Consider the following 18,509-nt stretch of genomic DNA (forward strand, 5'->3'; position numbering starts at 1 on the left):
AGTTTAGCTCTTCGTCTATGTGTGACTGAAATGAAAGTTCAAACCAGTGACTCACTGCCATGGAATAGGTTACTGGATTATTAATATTTTAACATTTTCCTTTGGCAAATATGAAAGCAATTGTAGTTAAGTGTAGGACTTAGTAGGAATAAACTGCTTCTGGGTACAAGTAAGGTAATCGTTGTCTGATTCAGCAGCATTATTTTGAGAGTAACATATCAAAGAAGGGAATAATATTTCTTATATTCCAATAAGACCTTTCTATATGAGTCACATTTGATAAAAGTCTCTTTGAGAAAAAGATCAAGTTTATCTTAAATAATAATGATTTGCATATTCCTATTATGACAGCTGCATTATTCTGAAAAGTGTGCTGTGCTATTTCTGTGGCTTCTGAACACAAAAAAGGTGAATTTCAGACTGTAAAAAAAATCAGAACAAATGTTCTCAGCATGTAATTAGGCCATGCATATCATGAACATTGTTCTTGTGACTGTTTTTATAATTTTTACATAGTTATTTCAGAAAGGTTAAAAATTATGCATGCAGTCTTTATTATATTACACACATAATTTGGAAAAAAGCATTTCTCTGCACTAAAAATAATAAAGAAATAGATTCATTGTGTTGAGAAATTTATTTCTTGAGCCTCAAATAATTTAATTCCTTTTTATTCTATGCAAAAAGTAATTTTCTCCTAGGGGAAAATTATTGCTTAACTACTGTTATGTATTCACTGGCAGTCTTAGCCACTCAGCCAAAGATAGTTCTAAAAAGGAAGTGGAGAAAGCTGATTGAAGTGAAATCCTTAAACTAAATATGAAAAATAGAAGACTTAAGGTTTTATATGTTTCTTTCACAAAGAATCCGTAATGTTCCTGACATTAGAAAATCATTTAAAGCAGAACTGCAGTGACTTTATCACTGTCTTGTCATGATTGCTTACGAGCACTTAGATGTTTGTTTCAGTGAGGACCTTTATTCATTCCCAGGATGGGCACACTTCAAAAAAAAAAAAAAAAGTGGCTCTTGGCTGGAATGAGGAAATTAATTTTACATGTTTTTACCCATTATTTATTTTGCTTTTTTTATTGTTGGATTAGGTTGATAACTGGAGCATGGAGAGGAGGGCTGCTGAACTGGCTTTGAGTAGAAACAATTTTCCCAGCTTGTTGCCATGCCAGGGTAGCAGCAATACCAGTCATGACAGGCCTGTAATATTCACCCACTCCAGCTGATAAATCCTGGTCATGGAGATGGAATTTAAGTAGACCAGTAAGGATGGTACTGCTCAGTCATTGGAATTTTCTGTCTGTTTACTGCCAGCCTTGCTGTATTTTCAGCAGGTGGCCCAGTAAAATTGTACTGCATAGACTTGCATAGGACCTCTGGATTATTGCTCAAGTACTTCAGCTGAGTCCTGGTGCACGTCATTGGTTTCTCCCTCATTCTCTCCACCAGAATGCAAGAGATGAGGTTTCTTTCCATCTGTGCAGGATACCTGAGGGTGTGGGTTACCAGAGAAACCATCCCCAAGGATCAGTATTTAACATGGGAATTCCAATAGACTTGTGTTTAATACTGCTGGGAATTATAGTAGTAGTATGTGTATCTGAGCAGTATCTTTAATGCAGAAACCCTATCGGTTCAGGCAAAGAAAACTGAGATGTTTGTATATTAATACATGGAGTTGTCTGCAGGATGGAAAGTAGCATACTAAGCAGATCCATGGTACATAACATAGCTGTATGTATGTAAACCAGTGGAGTCATAGTGCTGGAACAGAGCTAACAGGGTATGGTTCTCATAGAAGATGAGAGAAGCATTAATGATTTGCGAGCCTTAATCACTGCCATATTGTGCATGAAAAAGGAGACAATCTATTTTATGATTAATGTACTCTGTTGGAAGGCTCAAGACAGTTGATGGAGGCAAAGAACCCAACTGTTTTGAAGCTGGTACATATAGGTACTGTTACTCTAGATATTGATCATATTTGAGATGGAAATAAGCTGCACTTAATAAGCCCTTTTTTCCCATCTATATATCAAAGAAAAATATAATTTTTAAAATTATTATTAGTATACTTGTTCCCAAAGTGAACTTTTATTCTCCAATCCTGTTCAGTGCTGAGGAGGCTGCCTAGATAAACAGGCTTCATCCTGTCATGAAATCATAATATGCATTATGACATTATATTTTGTTGTCATGGAAGCAGTTGCAGTGATATTCCTGATTCTGATGTGAATCTTAACAAGTCTTTTACCAGCCATCAAGTTTCAATCTGAGAGGCAGGTTCTTGCCTGTGTTATGCGTTTCCCATCAGAGAGCCTGTCAGTCATTCATTACCAGGTCGCGTATCTGATGGAAACCAGCAATCCCACTAACCTTCACAGCTTTACACGCTTTCTATTCTCATTACCATGTTGGGGTGACGAAAAAAGGCAGCAAAAGAAGCTTCTGCCATTAGCACAGGTGTTTCGTGGCCAGACATATTTCAGGGAATAATCTTGCATGTTGAACTACAGAGAAATTGCACTGAATCCGTGGGTTTGTGAGATTCAGAATAGAGTGGTTTATGCATTCTCATTGTTGTTATTTATGAAACAGAGGTGTTGCACACAGAACAAAAATTGGATTTGCTTCTGTTACAGACATTTCTGAATCTTTGTTCTTCTCTTTCTACTGGTTCTATTGCCGAGCTCTGGCTGCACCTTTGCTGTACAGTAGGTGAAAAGACATTCCACTCAACTCCCAGTATTCAATGTACAGCTGTAGTTTTCTCTTGGTTTGCAAGAATAAATCTACCAATAAAGATAGTTCTTTAATATCTCTGCTTTTCCAAATGCTTCTCCTCATCATTCCTCTGCATTTCATGTGGCTGTACAAGTGCAACTGGGAAAGCAGGGTTTGCTGTCCTTTTCTCAAGGCTGTTAAGGCATTCTGTTCAGAAGAATAGCATGGATGCACTCCTGTTCACACAGGTTATTAATGTTACTGGGATGTGTGTGAATTCCAAGCTTTGGCTATGTCTTATTGACTGCCCCAGATAACCTCATTCTGTCAATCTGCTGCCAGCACCAACACAGAGCTGTTCTTGGCAGATGGCATAGAGCAGGACTGTGAGAATGTGCTATCCCCCTGCTGACCTTGTGCACTAGTAGGAGTTCTGTTTAAATAATTCATGGCAAACTAACTGGGATTTCTCTTCCAATTTATTTTATTGTTTAGTCCAGAAAACTATTGACACATCAAGGTGTTCAAGCCTTTAACGTGCATCCAGAGAAGCCATTAGAATATTGGGACCACACACCACAGCTTCTGTGGAGCATTAAGAGTTGGTTTAGATGGCTAGATAAATTCAGTTTTCAAAATCATGTTTAACGGAGTCTGAATCGCCCTGGAATCCTGGAATTCTGTACCTACCTTCAGACAAGAGTAGGCCAGGAAGGTTGGTAGAGGTTTAGGAAGGTTTAGGCCCAGTAAATATAAGTTGTTTCATTACAGAGCTGTGTCATTCATTCATCATTGTGATCTTGGCCAAGATGTGTTTGTATTTTTTGCTGTTTAAGAAGATGAAAGCTAGAAACACTTATGTTTTTGGAGGTTTGACTGGCAAAATATTCTGGCAATACAGGATGAATTATTACTGTTTTGCTGGGTTTTTTAGTTTGAGGAAATGTAAACATTTTGCATATTGAAGGAAATGAACAGATAGAAAAGGCAAAGAGGTTTTGATATCACTTTCAGATGAGAGCAAGTCCCGGTGTTATAAAAAAAAAAATCAGCATAGCACTTAAGCATATGTTGAAGTCATTTTAAAGGCAGTAGGTATTCCACACGTGTCCTGTTTATTTAAATCCTAATTTCACAAATGAATATATGTATAACTCCATATGAAAGCAGAGCCCTAGGCCAGGTCTAAACGACTTAAAAGGCAAATAAGTACAGTGAGAAGTTGATACTGGCTGTTGTGGCAAAGGAATCACTGAGCACAGTAACAGAACCAAGCTTTACCCACGAGCACTTGTTTCATCCAGAAGCAATGATTTCACTTGGTGATACTATGTGTGCCTTATGGAAGAAGAGTAATTTCAGCCAGGAGTGTGTGGGCAGGATGGCATGCTCCTACTGCTATACTACCAAGTACTCCCACTGTAGTATCTCCACTAGTGTAATCCCTCCGAAGGCTTCAAAAATTGGGTTCACTGATGCTTAGGTCTCCTGGTGATCTGTAAAGAAGAAATTCTATCTATCTGTGCAATGATCTTTTCAAAACCCCATGCACTGCTTGTTCTTGACACTCGTATTATGGGGACTGAAGTACAATCTCTTTACTATTGATGAATTTTCTCCCTCTATGACCAGGCATTGAAGCTCTAGCTTCTCTGTTAAGCTGCAGGCAGCTGAAAATTGGAGCTATAATACAGGATGCAATTTTTGAAACCAAAAAATGTGTTTAGCTCCACCATGTGATAATCCTTAAATATAATGGGTGCAGATAATTGGAGGGGAGTGTAACCATCATCTAAGAAATAACTTGCTGAAAAAAAAAAATTAGTTTTATTCCTGAAAGAATGGATATTGGCACTGTCACTCCTCTTGGCTCCAAAAGTGTTCGTCACACTTTCCCTTGCATGTTTAAATTATTAATTATATTGATTCTTTTTCTAACATATATTTTGCTTTTCTTTAGGATCTGAAGAATGGGTATTATGAATAAGTTTCTGTTTTTCCAATGAAATCACTTTGTCTAATGAAAGATGTTATTTTTTTCTGCAATTTTTTCTGCACTCAAACCGTCAGAGCTGCAACAACACAGCAACTCCAATTACTTCAGTGCAAGGATGTAGTCAAAACACTTTATTGAATATCTGTCTTAAAGCTAGAAATGTAAACTTCTTTATACTTTTCTGTTTTGAATCAACCCAGAAATAGTTATAATTGTATTACACATAAAATTACTAAGTTCTGTAGTTAAAGATGCAGAAAGCAACACTACCAAAGGCACTGAATTTTAACTATATATTTTTCTTCTATTAATGGTCAACCTACCACGTGCTTTTAAGTGTTTCATGCTTTCCTGCCATTTGAAATTCAAGCTAAAATCTTACTAATATATTGTGTCTCTTTTTTTAATCCATACAGAACTGAGATAGATTCTCTGTTAGGAGTGGCATAATAACCAAAAAGTAGCAGTTTAACACATACATATTAAACTCACATGACAGTTTAAATACAATTAATTATTTTGCATGAGCTTGCCATTACAGTGGGATATAGAGTGTAGCTATATTCCCACAATTACAAAGTCATATAAAAACTCACTTGTTGCTCACACTTTTATCTCATAATATTAAGTGGAGGAATTGTTTGAATGTACTGTCATGAAGACAGAACAATCACAAAAGTAGCCCCCAAATTAAAGCTTCAAATGATCAACATTCCCAATACAAATGACAGTGCACTAAAATGTAATGCTCTTATTGCCAAGGGCAGGTTCTGTTCTTTTTTTTTCCCCCCCTCAGCATTTTTGACTTCTACAGGATAAAATCATAATTCATGTCCTCCACAGACTAAACAGACTTATTAAGAATAATATATACTAAGGGAATACAGGTCTCCAATCTGGAATCTTTAAAAACTTTGTGGCTTAGTAAGTATTTAACAGAACCACATCATTTGAACATTTTGAATCCATGTCATCCTTTTGGTATTGAGAGTGGTAATGATGTAATAGGACATGTTCAGGGAGTATAAAGGCACTGTATCTACTTGGAAGTAGAAAAGCAGATAAACTGCACCCTTGAGAGGCAATGAAACACATTCTAGAGCAGAATAAATGTGCTTTGGAAAGGGTACAGTGTATACTTCCCCCTTTCTCATTCTCCCATTTGTCTTCCTACAATGCCTCTTTGTGAAGGATGAGAAAAGAAAAGAATTTTTTTTTTTAAAACTGGTTTCCCCCTTGCAGCATAGAGGTTTTATGGGAAAAATGAAGCACAGAAAGAGATACAGTGACAACAGCCAAAGGCATTTTTTATTGCATTTAGCAATGTTATATATTTTTTTTAAAAAAACTTGAAAGTCTTTGGAGTGAACAGTAAAAGCTGTTATTAAGATAGGTGAACGTCTGTCATCAAAAAGGGTTTGTTTCTTTGCCTGACACCTTCCTCGGGCTCTTCTCAGACATGAAATCCTTTTATAAAAGTAAAAGAAGTTTGTCACAGCTCCACAGGGTCTTTGAGAAGACCCACATTCTGAGAGCTTGACTGAACTCTTCCTCTCATGACTTTTCAATTCCCAAATGTCAGAGCTAATTTTCATTAACCATTAAGGTCTTCCCTGGTATAACAGAACTTTTCCGGTGTGGGATTCTCTCTGAAAGTTTCTCATGGTCACTGCTATGGATTGCTGTGCCTGGTGGATTGTTAGCCTTGACAGTGCATGTATTCAGCCATCCTAATCTGCATCTTCCCTCTCTCCAGTGCACTCTGTCTCTGTCAGGGAAACACACATGCTTTGTTTGTCTCTGATACGTTAGTCAAGTGTAATCATCAGCAGTAGAAATGGTTGTAGAGAGTAGCTTTTCTAGAAATAATTTGATTGTCATTTTGAACTCTTTGGACTTCTCATTTACTTATACCTAATTGTGGAAATAATTTTATTGCAAACAATTGATAATAGACTTTTTTGTCACAGTAAATCCTTCACTTTTATTCAAATCTTACTATAGTAGAGCTAAACCAGGCTGAAGTTTTATTTTAATTTCTTAAATGAAATCCGAGTACCCATCTACTTAGAACTGCTTAGAGAACTTGACAGCACTGGCAGCATTACCTGTGATTTCTAGGCTAGGGTATAAATCTAGCAGACTAGCCCTGAAAAATAATTCAAATGAACAAATACGATATTAAAGAAGTGACTGAGGTACAGCATGAAAGTTTAAATAAAGACACGTCCCTAACTTGAAACTCAGTAGCTAAGAAAAAAAACCAACCCAAACCAGAATGTAATAGTAATCCCATGATCTGCCCTTGATTAGCCTATTTGAGTAGTTTTACAATTCTATGCATTTATATACTGCGACTTTGAACTTTATTGAAAAATATATAATTTAAATATTAATTATAATATTTTCTTAATTTTAAGGATAAAAAAGGCTTCTGGAAATCTATAAATAAATTTAAAGAAAGTCAATATAAAGGAATAAAAATATTTGCATTTAATTTGGAAAAAATGAATTTAATTACTCTTTAATTATGACTGCTCAGTGTCTTAGCCATCTCAATGAAGATGACATTAGACAAAAAAGAAGTATACAGAGTTAAAAGAAAAACATTATTACTGCTAGTTATACCTCTGGACACTTACAAATAGCTTAGCTGAGTAAGATGAATTTTTTTCCCCCAGATAATGTAGACCACCAACCATACAGGATTTTCACTGGTGTTTGTTATGAAAGGGAACTCTCTATTTCATACCTCTCTGTCAAATCAAAGCCTGACTTTCTGAAACAATCATATTTCATTTAACATGTACACATAAGGACAAATGTGATCACATCCAAAACAATGTGGGCTATCCTACCCATCCACTTCAGCTGGAAAGGGCTGAGGGGGCTGTGTTTTAAGAGCTGTTTTGTGACACCCCTTGGATTACCAAAGAGACTGCCTGGAATTTTTCAGAAGAGGATAGTCTTCCACCAGCTCGAGAGTGGGGAGACCCCAGGCACTACTGAGAGTGTGAGGCTTTGGCCACCCTTCCTCTGAGCTTCCTTCTCCTGTCCTATCTCACACATCTGCTTTCCTGGCATCCTCTCTTCTAATGCCTTTTTTTAGAAAAAAATCAGATTTACCAGTTCAAAACTGTTGCCATACCCTCTTTTGACCAGACAGGAGTGTTATAATCCCTGTTACAAACAGTCCTGAGCAAGTCTGTATTTGCCATTCTCAAGGAGCTGACATGACCTACTTGTCTGTCTGTCTTTGCCCAACAGGTTTGTCAGGAAATGAGAGATAGGTCTGAAACAATGAGCTGCTGTCTTGTTGTTCCTTTTCTCATCCTTGTTGTATTGTTTTTCTGGGCTGACATCAGTGAAAGACAGCTCTACCTCATCTACCCTGAAAAATGACAGCTATTATTGTCTTCCACCTAAAAAGCAGAAATAGATTTTATAGGTTTTCTCTCTATTAAAGGGGCAAGGGAAAAGAGTTAGTGCCAAAAAATAAAATCAATTTGTTGTTGCTTTAGTTATTTAAATACTACTGCTGCCTTTTCATCTGTATCCCTAAAAAAAGGTTGAATACACTTTAAATGGAAACTTTACCACAGAGCTAATTCAGCTGAAATCCATAAACTCAAAATCCAGCATTTTATTGAAATATTTGTTATAATACCATGGAAAGGATCATCTTAATACTTCTAATGACTCTAGTTCACCAAAATCAGCACAGTGTGAGCCTATACAAGCCATCTGAAATGCTGAGAACATAAATATTGACTTGTCCAACAGACAACTTGCTTTTCAGTTATTAGTCAGAAGACGTGGATTTGCAGGGTAACTTGGCAAGTCACCATTACATTGAATTAAAAGCTGCTGGGAAAAAAAAAAAAAAGTTGGAGCTTTATAGTTATTAAAGAGCAGCTGGAAGGAAGCCAGGCATTTACCATGAGAGGGCATGGGGGAACCAGTACACTTTTAACAGGCAATACCATGTCCATGATTTTCTTCCTGTAAATGATAAAAGCCCTGCAATCACAACAGTCTGGAGAAGTCCTCAAAGGAAGTTGGTTGTACATTTCACAGGTATCACTGTCACTAAACCTTTCAGGAGTACACCAGTAATGCATTTTCTGCACAAAGCAGTTTTACTTGTTCCTTGTGCTGTGTCCCCAACATCACACCCGGTGGTCCTGAATAGAGTTATGTCTATAGTACGACATTTTAACAGAAATGGGACTTTCAAACAGGAGCCATTCAATGAAAAGATACATTTAAAAACTCAGAAATATATCTTAGGCATTGAATGAGGCAATAAATGTTTCATGGTAAGCATATAATTACGTTAAGAACTAGAGCTTTGAACACCTGGGTATGTTGAATACATCACAGTGATTGCTTATGGAGAACAATATTAAATATACAATAAAATCAATCTCCAGGAGGAATCATACCACAGAGCATATTTCCACCTTTGCACAGTAGGTTTGTGTTGAAATTAGAGGAAGGCACAAGGCTGGTGCTGAATCAGGCTCCCCACACAGCCTTTTCTGAGGAGAAATGGTGATTGACTGTCATCACTTGAGTGCATTAAAATAAATTTTTCTTAATCTTCATGATAAATCTAACTAGTCACTGGTAAACTTGGATCCCTTATAGGGGATTTTCATAATTTTGTCATCTGAACTATATTTGTCTTAGAAAATCCAGTAATACATTCAGGTCAGAATAAGACTGCAGAAAGTGAAAGCTGTCAGCTCAAATAAAATGTAGATGGTAAACAAATAAAAATACAAATGCAAGCCAGAGATGTGTACATTTTTAAAAACTTTACTTTTGTTATTTCAGTTGACATTTTGCTGAATGTCACTAAGAGTGAATAAACAAGCTAATGAGGTTTTAGCTAAATCTCTGCAAACCAGTCGTGAATGTGGAAAAAAATTGCTCATCCCTTAATCCCTGACTTCCTATTTTGGGACTGTTCAAGTGTCCCCTGGTTTGCAGTGATGCATTCATTCAACATGTGACTGGCATCAAAGGCATGAAATTCTGATTAACCATTTTTTTTGGCACCTCACCTCTTCCAGTTTGAACTTGGAATCTCCTCCATGCACAGACCGCTAATGAGGAAATCCTTGCTTATGAATTCAATGCAGAATGAGAGAATTTTTTTCCTTTGCATAATGTTTGCTTTGAAGTCAGACAGTCCAAGAAAGTGATTGATCTCACCCAAGTTCATAACTTTTTCAAAGTACTGCCGATATCATTAAATTTTAATTAACCCTTTGAGCTCCTTCTATGATGTAAAGATGAGGAAGCATCAAAGGCTTGTGTGTTAGAGCAACAGTGAAATCTTTTGAGCTGGCTTAGCCTTATTGAAGAAATCTAAGCTGCAAAATATTACAGTTCCATAGTCAGCTCAGTTCTAGTTACTGCCCTGGTCAGTGTTAGAAGAGGCAGAGCAATTGTTACATCCTCAGCTTGGGCAATTTATATACTGTCAAATTAAACCCATCTTCCTGGAAATGTTCATCCTCCTACTCAAAGTAGCCCATCTTAAAGCAAATGAATAAAATATGGAACCCTATTCCTTCTTTGTTCCTTTATGCTTGCTTTAGCTACTATTATCCTGGTTTGTTGTTTTAAGATTTACTGGATTAAATAATCTTCCATTAAAAAAAAAAATCTAGACTTCATTTGTTAAATTTTATCCTATGCAGTTTCTGTTCTTGACAGGGCAACTTTGTTTAAGAGGAAGCTTCATACACTCCAACTCCCCTCACTTCTGTTGGTGTGGGGACCTGCAGAAGGCTTTGAGAGGGGCTGAATTCTTAGGGCAAAGTCCAATTTTTCCTCTGTGCTGTGAAATTATTTATACTACTGTGGACTACATATGAAAGTATTCTCAACCAACTGCACATCATGGTAAAGAAATCCTTAGAGCACAGAGCAGTAATAAGGAGGTTTTTCTGCAGGGGTCAAAAGACAAGACCTGGATGGAGAAGCACTGTGCTCTCACCCGAAATGCCTGGGATGCAGAGAGCAAGGTGAGAGAGGGGGAAAGAAGAACAGGAAATACTTCCCAAATTCTGCAAATGAGGCAAAAGGGAAAGTCAGGAAATGGATATCTTCTGCTGGATATGTCAGCCTTTGATTTCCTGCTGATTCTGTTAAGGAAATTGGTGTGAGAAGATACTTCCTTTCTGGTCTTTTCATTAACAGTGATTATGATAGCATGAATGTTTGATATGCAAAGAAAATGCTGGTCAAAGAAGGAGCCTTCAAAAAAAAAAAAAAAAAAAGCATTATTTGTGATGATTCATGGAGAAATGGATATGTTTGGCTGGGAGTTGGAGGATGTTAGGTCAGTCTGGGGAATGTCCAAGGAGGATCACTTGCCACTGTAATGAGGGAGTCTGCTTGACAATATTGTGTATTGCATTTACATTTCACCTTTAATGTTAAATGTGAAAAGCCACATTCACATTTAATATAGCATATACTTGTGGGGGGGAAAAAAATGACAAGTAGAGCATAGTTTTTCTTGTCTATCCCTGGCACATCTGGCACATGTTGAATTTGGAGTGCAAATTCTTAGTGGAAAGGGGTTTTTTGTGTTCTCAGCTACACCTGCTGTCACAAGTGAATCAGTGCTTCCTGGATGGATTACATGGGCTTTTCTGTTGCCCTCAGACAGCAAAAATGAAATTAAGGCAACTGTTTCAGTGTTACTCTACTTCAAGGGCAGGAGACAATTTAGCTTGATAAAAATAGGACCAATTAAACCAATATCTTAGAAGCAGGGATCAAATATTTCCAAAGGGTTGTTTAGCTGGGGCAGAACATTCATTTACCACTTTCTAAGGTGACAAGAAGGTAGGTAATGAAAGGATTACTAAAATTATTTTTCTACCTGTCATCCTTAAATCTGTTCTAGGATTACAGAAAAGAACAGCATTGAATCTGTTTTGTGATGCATGAACAAAAGTGAGGTTGTGGCATCTGGTAAATATGGAGTGAAAACAGACATGTGAAAGTGGAGGATTTATAAGGAACAGTTTCCTTCAAAAGCCAAAATTTCCTGAGTCACCATAATGGTCTGTATCCACACACGTTACCTATTTAGTGACAGAAAAAGAGAGCCAGCAGATAGATTTGAGGGCTGTAGATAAAGCTACAGCATATTAAAGAAAATATTCAGCTATTTAATACTATGGATGGTGCATACCCAATTTCCTAAGCCCAAATGTCAGTGAGCTTATGTAACACTTGTCAGTAAAAGCATTATTAGGATGGATAACATTACATATGATAAGAGACCCAGAATATCAGAAATAGTTTCTTTCTGCTTCTTTTAATTGCTTTTGTTTCATGAGTTTAGTACTCTTGTTTTGACAAGATTAGATGTTTGGGGATTTTTTTGTTTGGTTTGGGGTTTTTTTGGTTTTGGGGAACTAGTGAGTGAGATTGGGAGTGTTTTTTACTTTTTAATTTTTAACCAGCAAACATTCCAGCTGCTCAGTGCTGGCCTTCCTCTGGCTGTCAATGCAGATGTGTCTAGGTAAGCTAAAATAGTAACAAAATCTGTTATTCTATCACATACATAGTCACATACAGTACCTTCTTTTTTCTTGTCTTGTAATTGCATTTTATATTTTTTCTGACTATAAGAAACGTCTTGATCTTTAAGAAATCAGTGTGTGACTTTGTGAGATGTTTATGGATTTAGAAGGCTACAGGCTTCCAGACAACATGCAAATATTATGAGGACAGGGTCTGTAAATAGGAGCTATTTTAGTTCACTCTGATGGAGTACTTCAACAGAAGAGACTGAATTCAGGCAGACTTTATTTAGAAAACAATTTTGCCCTTGAGAAGGTGTAGAGACTTCAAAAAAGACAGGAAGTAAGCAGACCTCATTACAGTGATATGAATTACACTTATATCAGATTGGCTGGAAAACAAATGTCTGCGTTTGCATTTTGCTGCTCTTGTGCATTTCAATGATCACGCGCTGCATTAACATTGCAACTGAACTGCTGCGAAGCAATTTGTGTGCAGTCCAAATAATCAGGAATCCTCCATCTAGCTAATGGCAGCATTAGTCACACAATTCCAAACTTCATGTATTAAGAAGCGTTACTGGATATAGAGGAATATTTATGCAATTAAAATGTTCAGCTGTCAGTCACTGGAGGACTAATCACTGAAGTTGTGCAGTTCAGTTTTGTTTGACATTCAGTACTGTTCTTCCTAAAGAGATTTGAATTTGATTTAAAGTAATTAAGTGCTTTGATAATAGCTTAAATACAAGTGGCAACATAGCTGCATATGACTGAAAGGCTTGTGAATATGCATTGTCCCCTAAATTCAGGAATTTTTTTTTTTTTTTAATTATTAATTTGGTAAGAAAAAGGTGACATTTTGAACGTTATGACACTTGTGGTGGTCTCCATCCATTTGTACTTTGACTTCTGACCACCATCATACTCAAAGTGCTTTTGTCACACTCCAAGGGAGAATTAGATACCACTTCAAATTTTCTTTCCTATTAATTTTTAAAAAATTTAAACAAAGTATCAGAATTTAAGCAGCTCTTTATCCACATAAAGCTGCAGCTGCACAAGGCTCTTTCCCTTGGATCCATTAAAATGTTATAAACAAATCAGCAAAACATACAACAACCTTTTTTAGCCTTGCATGTCCACTGCTCCCTGAAGGTCCTGCCTCAGGGCATCTTGGCATGTAGCCCCAGACATTTTCCTGTTACCTGTTTCATAAGACTAATTTTGTTCTGAACTTGTCTTCAAGGCCACATTGCCTACAGATATCTTCCCTGCATTTTGTCTAAGTAATACTCTTCCTTTTTCTATCTGTTGTTGATTGCTCCCCTGTGTCACCAAGAGGTGGTTGCATTTTGATGGCAGGTTTCATGATCCTTTGATGTAGCGAAGCAGCAGCCAGAGTTTGCAAAGCAGTTAGCTTGAATTTCAGTTTGAAACATCCCATTAATAGTATTTACAGTTCATGTTTCACTGAAAGACATAACAGAAACCTAAGACAATTTTAAAGGCAATAACTTTAAATGAATTACTGATTATGTCTAACTGACATTCTAGTTTCCTGAAAATGTCAGAAGGCTCTAAAGTTTAAAGAAAGAAAAAAGAAATCCGAATTTACAGCATGACATGTTCTTTATTTTTTTTCTGTAATAGTGAAAGAGCAAAATCAAAATATGTGAAAATGAAGAATGATTAAGACTTTGGTATAAATATTTCAGAAGTTACATAAACAGTTGCTAAATGGGCAATCTGCTCATCATTTTATGCCTTGTAATAAATTTTTTGTTAGATGGTTTCTAACCAATAGAAGGAAAATAGCAATAGGAAAAATTTTAGAGGGCTAATTCATCTGCTGTTACAAGTGCATTGCTGTTTCTGGAGTTGTATGAAATGTAGCCCTTAGTTAAAGGGATAATGATAAAGGTCAGTTATTCAGTTTTAGAATAGCACAATTACTCGGCAGCTCTGTCAACCTTGTGGGGGTAGAAATACTGCTGCTTGTTACAAACGCAAGACAGTGTGGATTAAATGGGAATAGAAAAGCTTTAACAGTATCACTGTACTTGTACCATAGAAATGCTGTGTCATAAAACACAGCTAACATTGAAGCACACAGATAAATATTCTCCTTGGTCTACTTATTTTCTCTTAAAAACCTGGTGTTAAAGCAATCTTTGTTTTACTTGCAGTTGCTCTCAAGTATGAGTAAATATGATTAGTATATAATCTAAAAATCAGAAACATTCCCTGGATAGTCTGTCCATTATCCATGAGGCACTCAGGAGTCTGAGCCACCAATGTTTGTGCTTCTCTTGCTCGCAGTACAGGGCTTGCAAGGACTGCAGGATCAGTCTGAGCCCAGCAGTGCTGACAAGGGTAATAAACACTTAGAGCAGAGCCTCTGAAGGCAGCCCTCACTGGCTGCTTTCTGAGCACAGAATTACTGGTGAATAGTGCTTGGGAGCTGCCTTTTTTCTGTGGACAAAATGAATCATCAGGATTTGTTTGTGTTTGTATATAGTTACAAAGTGATATGACTGCTTGGTTTATTCAAACATACATTTTTAATTTCTAATTTGGTTAAAATTGATTGTTTTTATCAAAACCCACAAAGAGGGATATTGAGCTTTAGACATCTATTGCTGTGTGGAACCTAACATTTGGGTATTTAATTGAGCAGGCACCTAGCCACCCACTTGGGAGCATAGTTCAAATGGGACGGGCAGTAGAAATCAGCTTTACATTTCCTGCCCTGAGCTGATACCTACATAAGGGAGAGAAATTAACTCCATGACAGTTTGGCAGTTTTTAATGTTCTTCTAAGGGCTTACCATGGACAACACATCGTGATGGAAGCATCAGTGTTGTTTTATACATTTTTTAAGATCTTTGCAAACAAAAGAATAAATTTCTTTTTGTCTAGAGCACAGAAGTTTGAAGAGTTTACCACTTAGAACTGGTCAAGGGGAAAAAGGCAGTTAGCTAAAATGCAAGCATTTCTAAAAAGACAGCTTCTCTTCTGACATTACTGGCTTCAAATGATGTGCCCTCTGAGAGGAGCTTAGTTTGATGTAGCCACTTTCATAAAAGCTGAATAGAATAAAAAGAAAAAATGAAAAACAATTCTGAAGGTGTGCTGCAAAGACTTTTTTTTTTTTTTTTTGTGATCCTGTGTTATTTTTCATATGAAAAGCGCCTACAATTTTTTTCAAGTATTATTTCAAGGATTCAAAATCACTTGACTGTGTGATGTCAAAGGTTGGGATTCCAAAAGCTGGACATGTTCCTTAGATTGTTGTCAAAAGTTCAGTCTCTGACCTTTTAATTTTTCAGCTCCTTAGAGATATGTATTTATTTACTGTAGATAGCCTAGTTAGCTTTGGGGTTTGCATCTTGTCAAGCTGTGCTACACAGAACTCAGTGGAAGTAAAACAAAACCTGTGGTAGTGCACATGGGTACTCTTGTTCCTGTGCATGCCAGTTTAAGGAGGCATTGCTGGATTCCCACGCGACGGTCAGGATGTTTCCATTATGAGGATAAATGTAAACAGACACTTATGTATATGTTCATTTCTTCACTACTGCAATTGTTGTAGTTCTGAATAAAATTCCTTAAAATGTTTTCCAAAATCCAACAGTTCTAATTACGCTTATCTAATATTCGTAATAGGTTATTTACAAAACTGAGGTAACAGTTTAAAGGACACTTTCACCATAGGTGAGCTCAGCCTCCACTGGCACTATTGCCTCATAGCTCAACTGCATTTATTCTGTTCAGTTTTAGGGACAAACACAACTTACTCTGCTGGAAAATATTATACTGGTCTATGTGGAAAAAGCAAAGTCTATGCAAAGCATTCTCCAGTTTTTCATAATTGCAGTAGCTGCTTATCCAAAGGGCAAACTGTCCACAGAAGATGCAGATCAAATGCTCTTTCTTCCAATTGACATTTAACTTTATATTTTAGCAACTATGCTCTTTCCATATGATACATTTTTATATGACATGTACACAAGAAAATAAAAAGACATTTTTGTGAGCCACCAAAATTCTGCTGGCTTAGAAACACTTTGAGAGAGGAGATTGAAGCAAACCTAAAGACAAAATCAAAAGATCTGAAGCATGTACATCCAATAATTACATTTTTTCCAATTCTTTCCCCCCCCCAAAATTTTTTTTGCATGCATATCTGTCAGGCTTTTGCATGCATATCTGTCAGTTTAAGAGCCAACAAATAGAAAACATCAGAAAAAAATCAGTTATTCATTAAAAAATTGCAATATCCAATGTACTGAAATTTAATAATAACTAGTGACCAGTTATAACAGGTTTCTGACAAACTTCAAATGAACAGCCCTTCCTCCAAGAGTGCCTGTAATATACAATCAAGTCTTAAGAAAAGCTTCAGTATTTATGTTTTCTTCTATAGTTTAGTTCCTTAGCTGCCATATAAAGCATCATTGCTTGTGTCTTGCAGATTCAGCTCTTTAGCTGTCAGCATGCCAAATTTCTAGGGTTTCTGATTTTTGGCTTATGTTTTTTAATGACTGGGACTGTAATCATAGAACAATAGAATGGTTTGGGTTGCAAGGCACCATCAAGATCATCTCATCATGTACTATGCAAACCGGCTCACTGAGGTGCTTGTTAGTGTCCCTTGGTTTTTGTGTGCATACTTGGTGAGAATACAGAGCAAACCTAATGCTTAACTCTGTTCAGGATGAATTCCTTGAAAGCAGCAAGCATCTTCCTCCTCTCTGTTGCTGTACATCCAAACAGTCTTTTTATTTTACCTCCTTTATTCTTGGCCAGGCTAGAAGAACCTGTTACAATTAATAGAATTAACTAAAAGAGAAGTTTTTCTAATGGGTGTGATCAGGCTCTGAAAACAGAGAGACACAAATTTTTACGATTTGTGGTAAATCTGTATCTACGTAATTGAAGGTTTGTTGAAAACCTCAGAGCAGAACTTCTTTAGTGACAATGAGTTATTGTAACTGGTATCAGCCTGGGAGCTGGTGAACCCATGAAAAGTGAGGATGACTTGAGGATTAGAAGTAAGGAAATGGAAAAGGATCAAACAATGAGAAATTATAAAACTGAGCACAGGCACTGCCCTTTGTGAGTAGCTTCCCTTCTACTTCACTGAGAACTTTCTCTTTTAAAATGTTTCAGAAGAACAGAGTGAAAAATTTTTCTCTTTGCACCCCAAATTGTTTGATATTAATTTCAACATTTATTCCCACGAGACTACAAGACATTATTAGGTTGCTGGTAGGGCAAACTAAGCAGTACCACCTCACTGAGCCTTTGTGTGCAGTTGTTCCTCTTGAGCCTGAAACTTTCTAGCAATGGATGATCTTTTTTTGCTGCAGTTTTTGAACAGCAGACAGGAATTTACTGGGGGGATTAGAGAAGTAGTCCTGTCTTGTTCCTCCCATTAGCATTGCAGAATATGGAACATGCTTAGATTCACACAAAGTCATTTCTCAATACCTGAATCACTATCACAGCAAGGTTCTGGTTTATCACTAGAAATCTTAGATGCTCTGGTAATACAAATAATAACTACACAAAAATTGTATCTTTTATTAAATGTCATTCTAAATAGACACTTCAATTAAGTAAGGAATAAGGAAAGAAGTCTTTCATCTTTTTCCTTATATTGCTGGTAAAATGCAAACCACAGTTTAAACGGTAGAACTGAATATGCCAATCTTTCATATCATCCTCCTGCTCAAGTGATTCTAGAAATGACTGTTTAAATTAAGGAAATAGGTTTTACCTGTCACCCACCCCTAGACCTTCTTGCTGTTCCTATAGATTTTTTCTTTTGCTTTTTCTCCATACACTTGATGGAAAAACCAACTGTGTTTCTGCCTTTTTATATTCCAGGATTCTTTGACTCTTTACAAATGCCAGCAGTCACACACCTGTGAAAGAATCTTTTGATATTCACATTTTTTTGTAATGTAGAATTCAAATTTATTTTCACTCTATCTTTCATGCTTCTCAGGCTTTAAATCCTGTAGAGAAAAAATATAGATGTGAACATGGAAGAAAAAAAAATCACCAGTTTGAACTTAAGACTGTAGCCAACTCAAGCAGTGAGAATTATTTCATTTCAGTAGAGGTGTGTGTGCATCGGTGATGAGAGAGATGGATGAAAGGAGATGAAAGTGCAGGGAGAAGATCTGTGTATGCACATGTGTCAGTGTATGTA

Source organism: Corvus moneduloides, chromosome 15 (genome assembly GCF_009650955.1).
Source record: "Corvus moneduloides isolate bCorMon1 chromosome 15, bCorMon1.pri, whole genome shotgun sequence".
Classification (NCBI taxonomy): domain Eukaryota; kingdom Metazoa; phylum Chordata; class Aves; order Passeriformes; family Corvidae; genus Corvus; species Corvus moneduloides.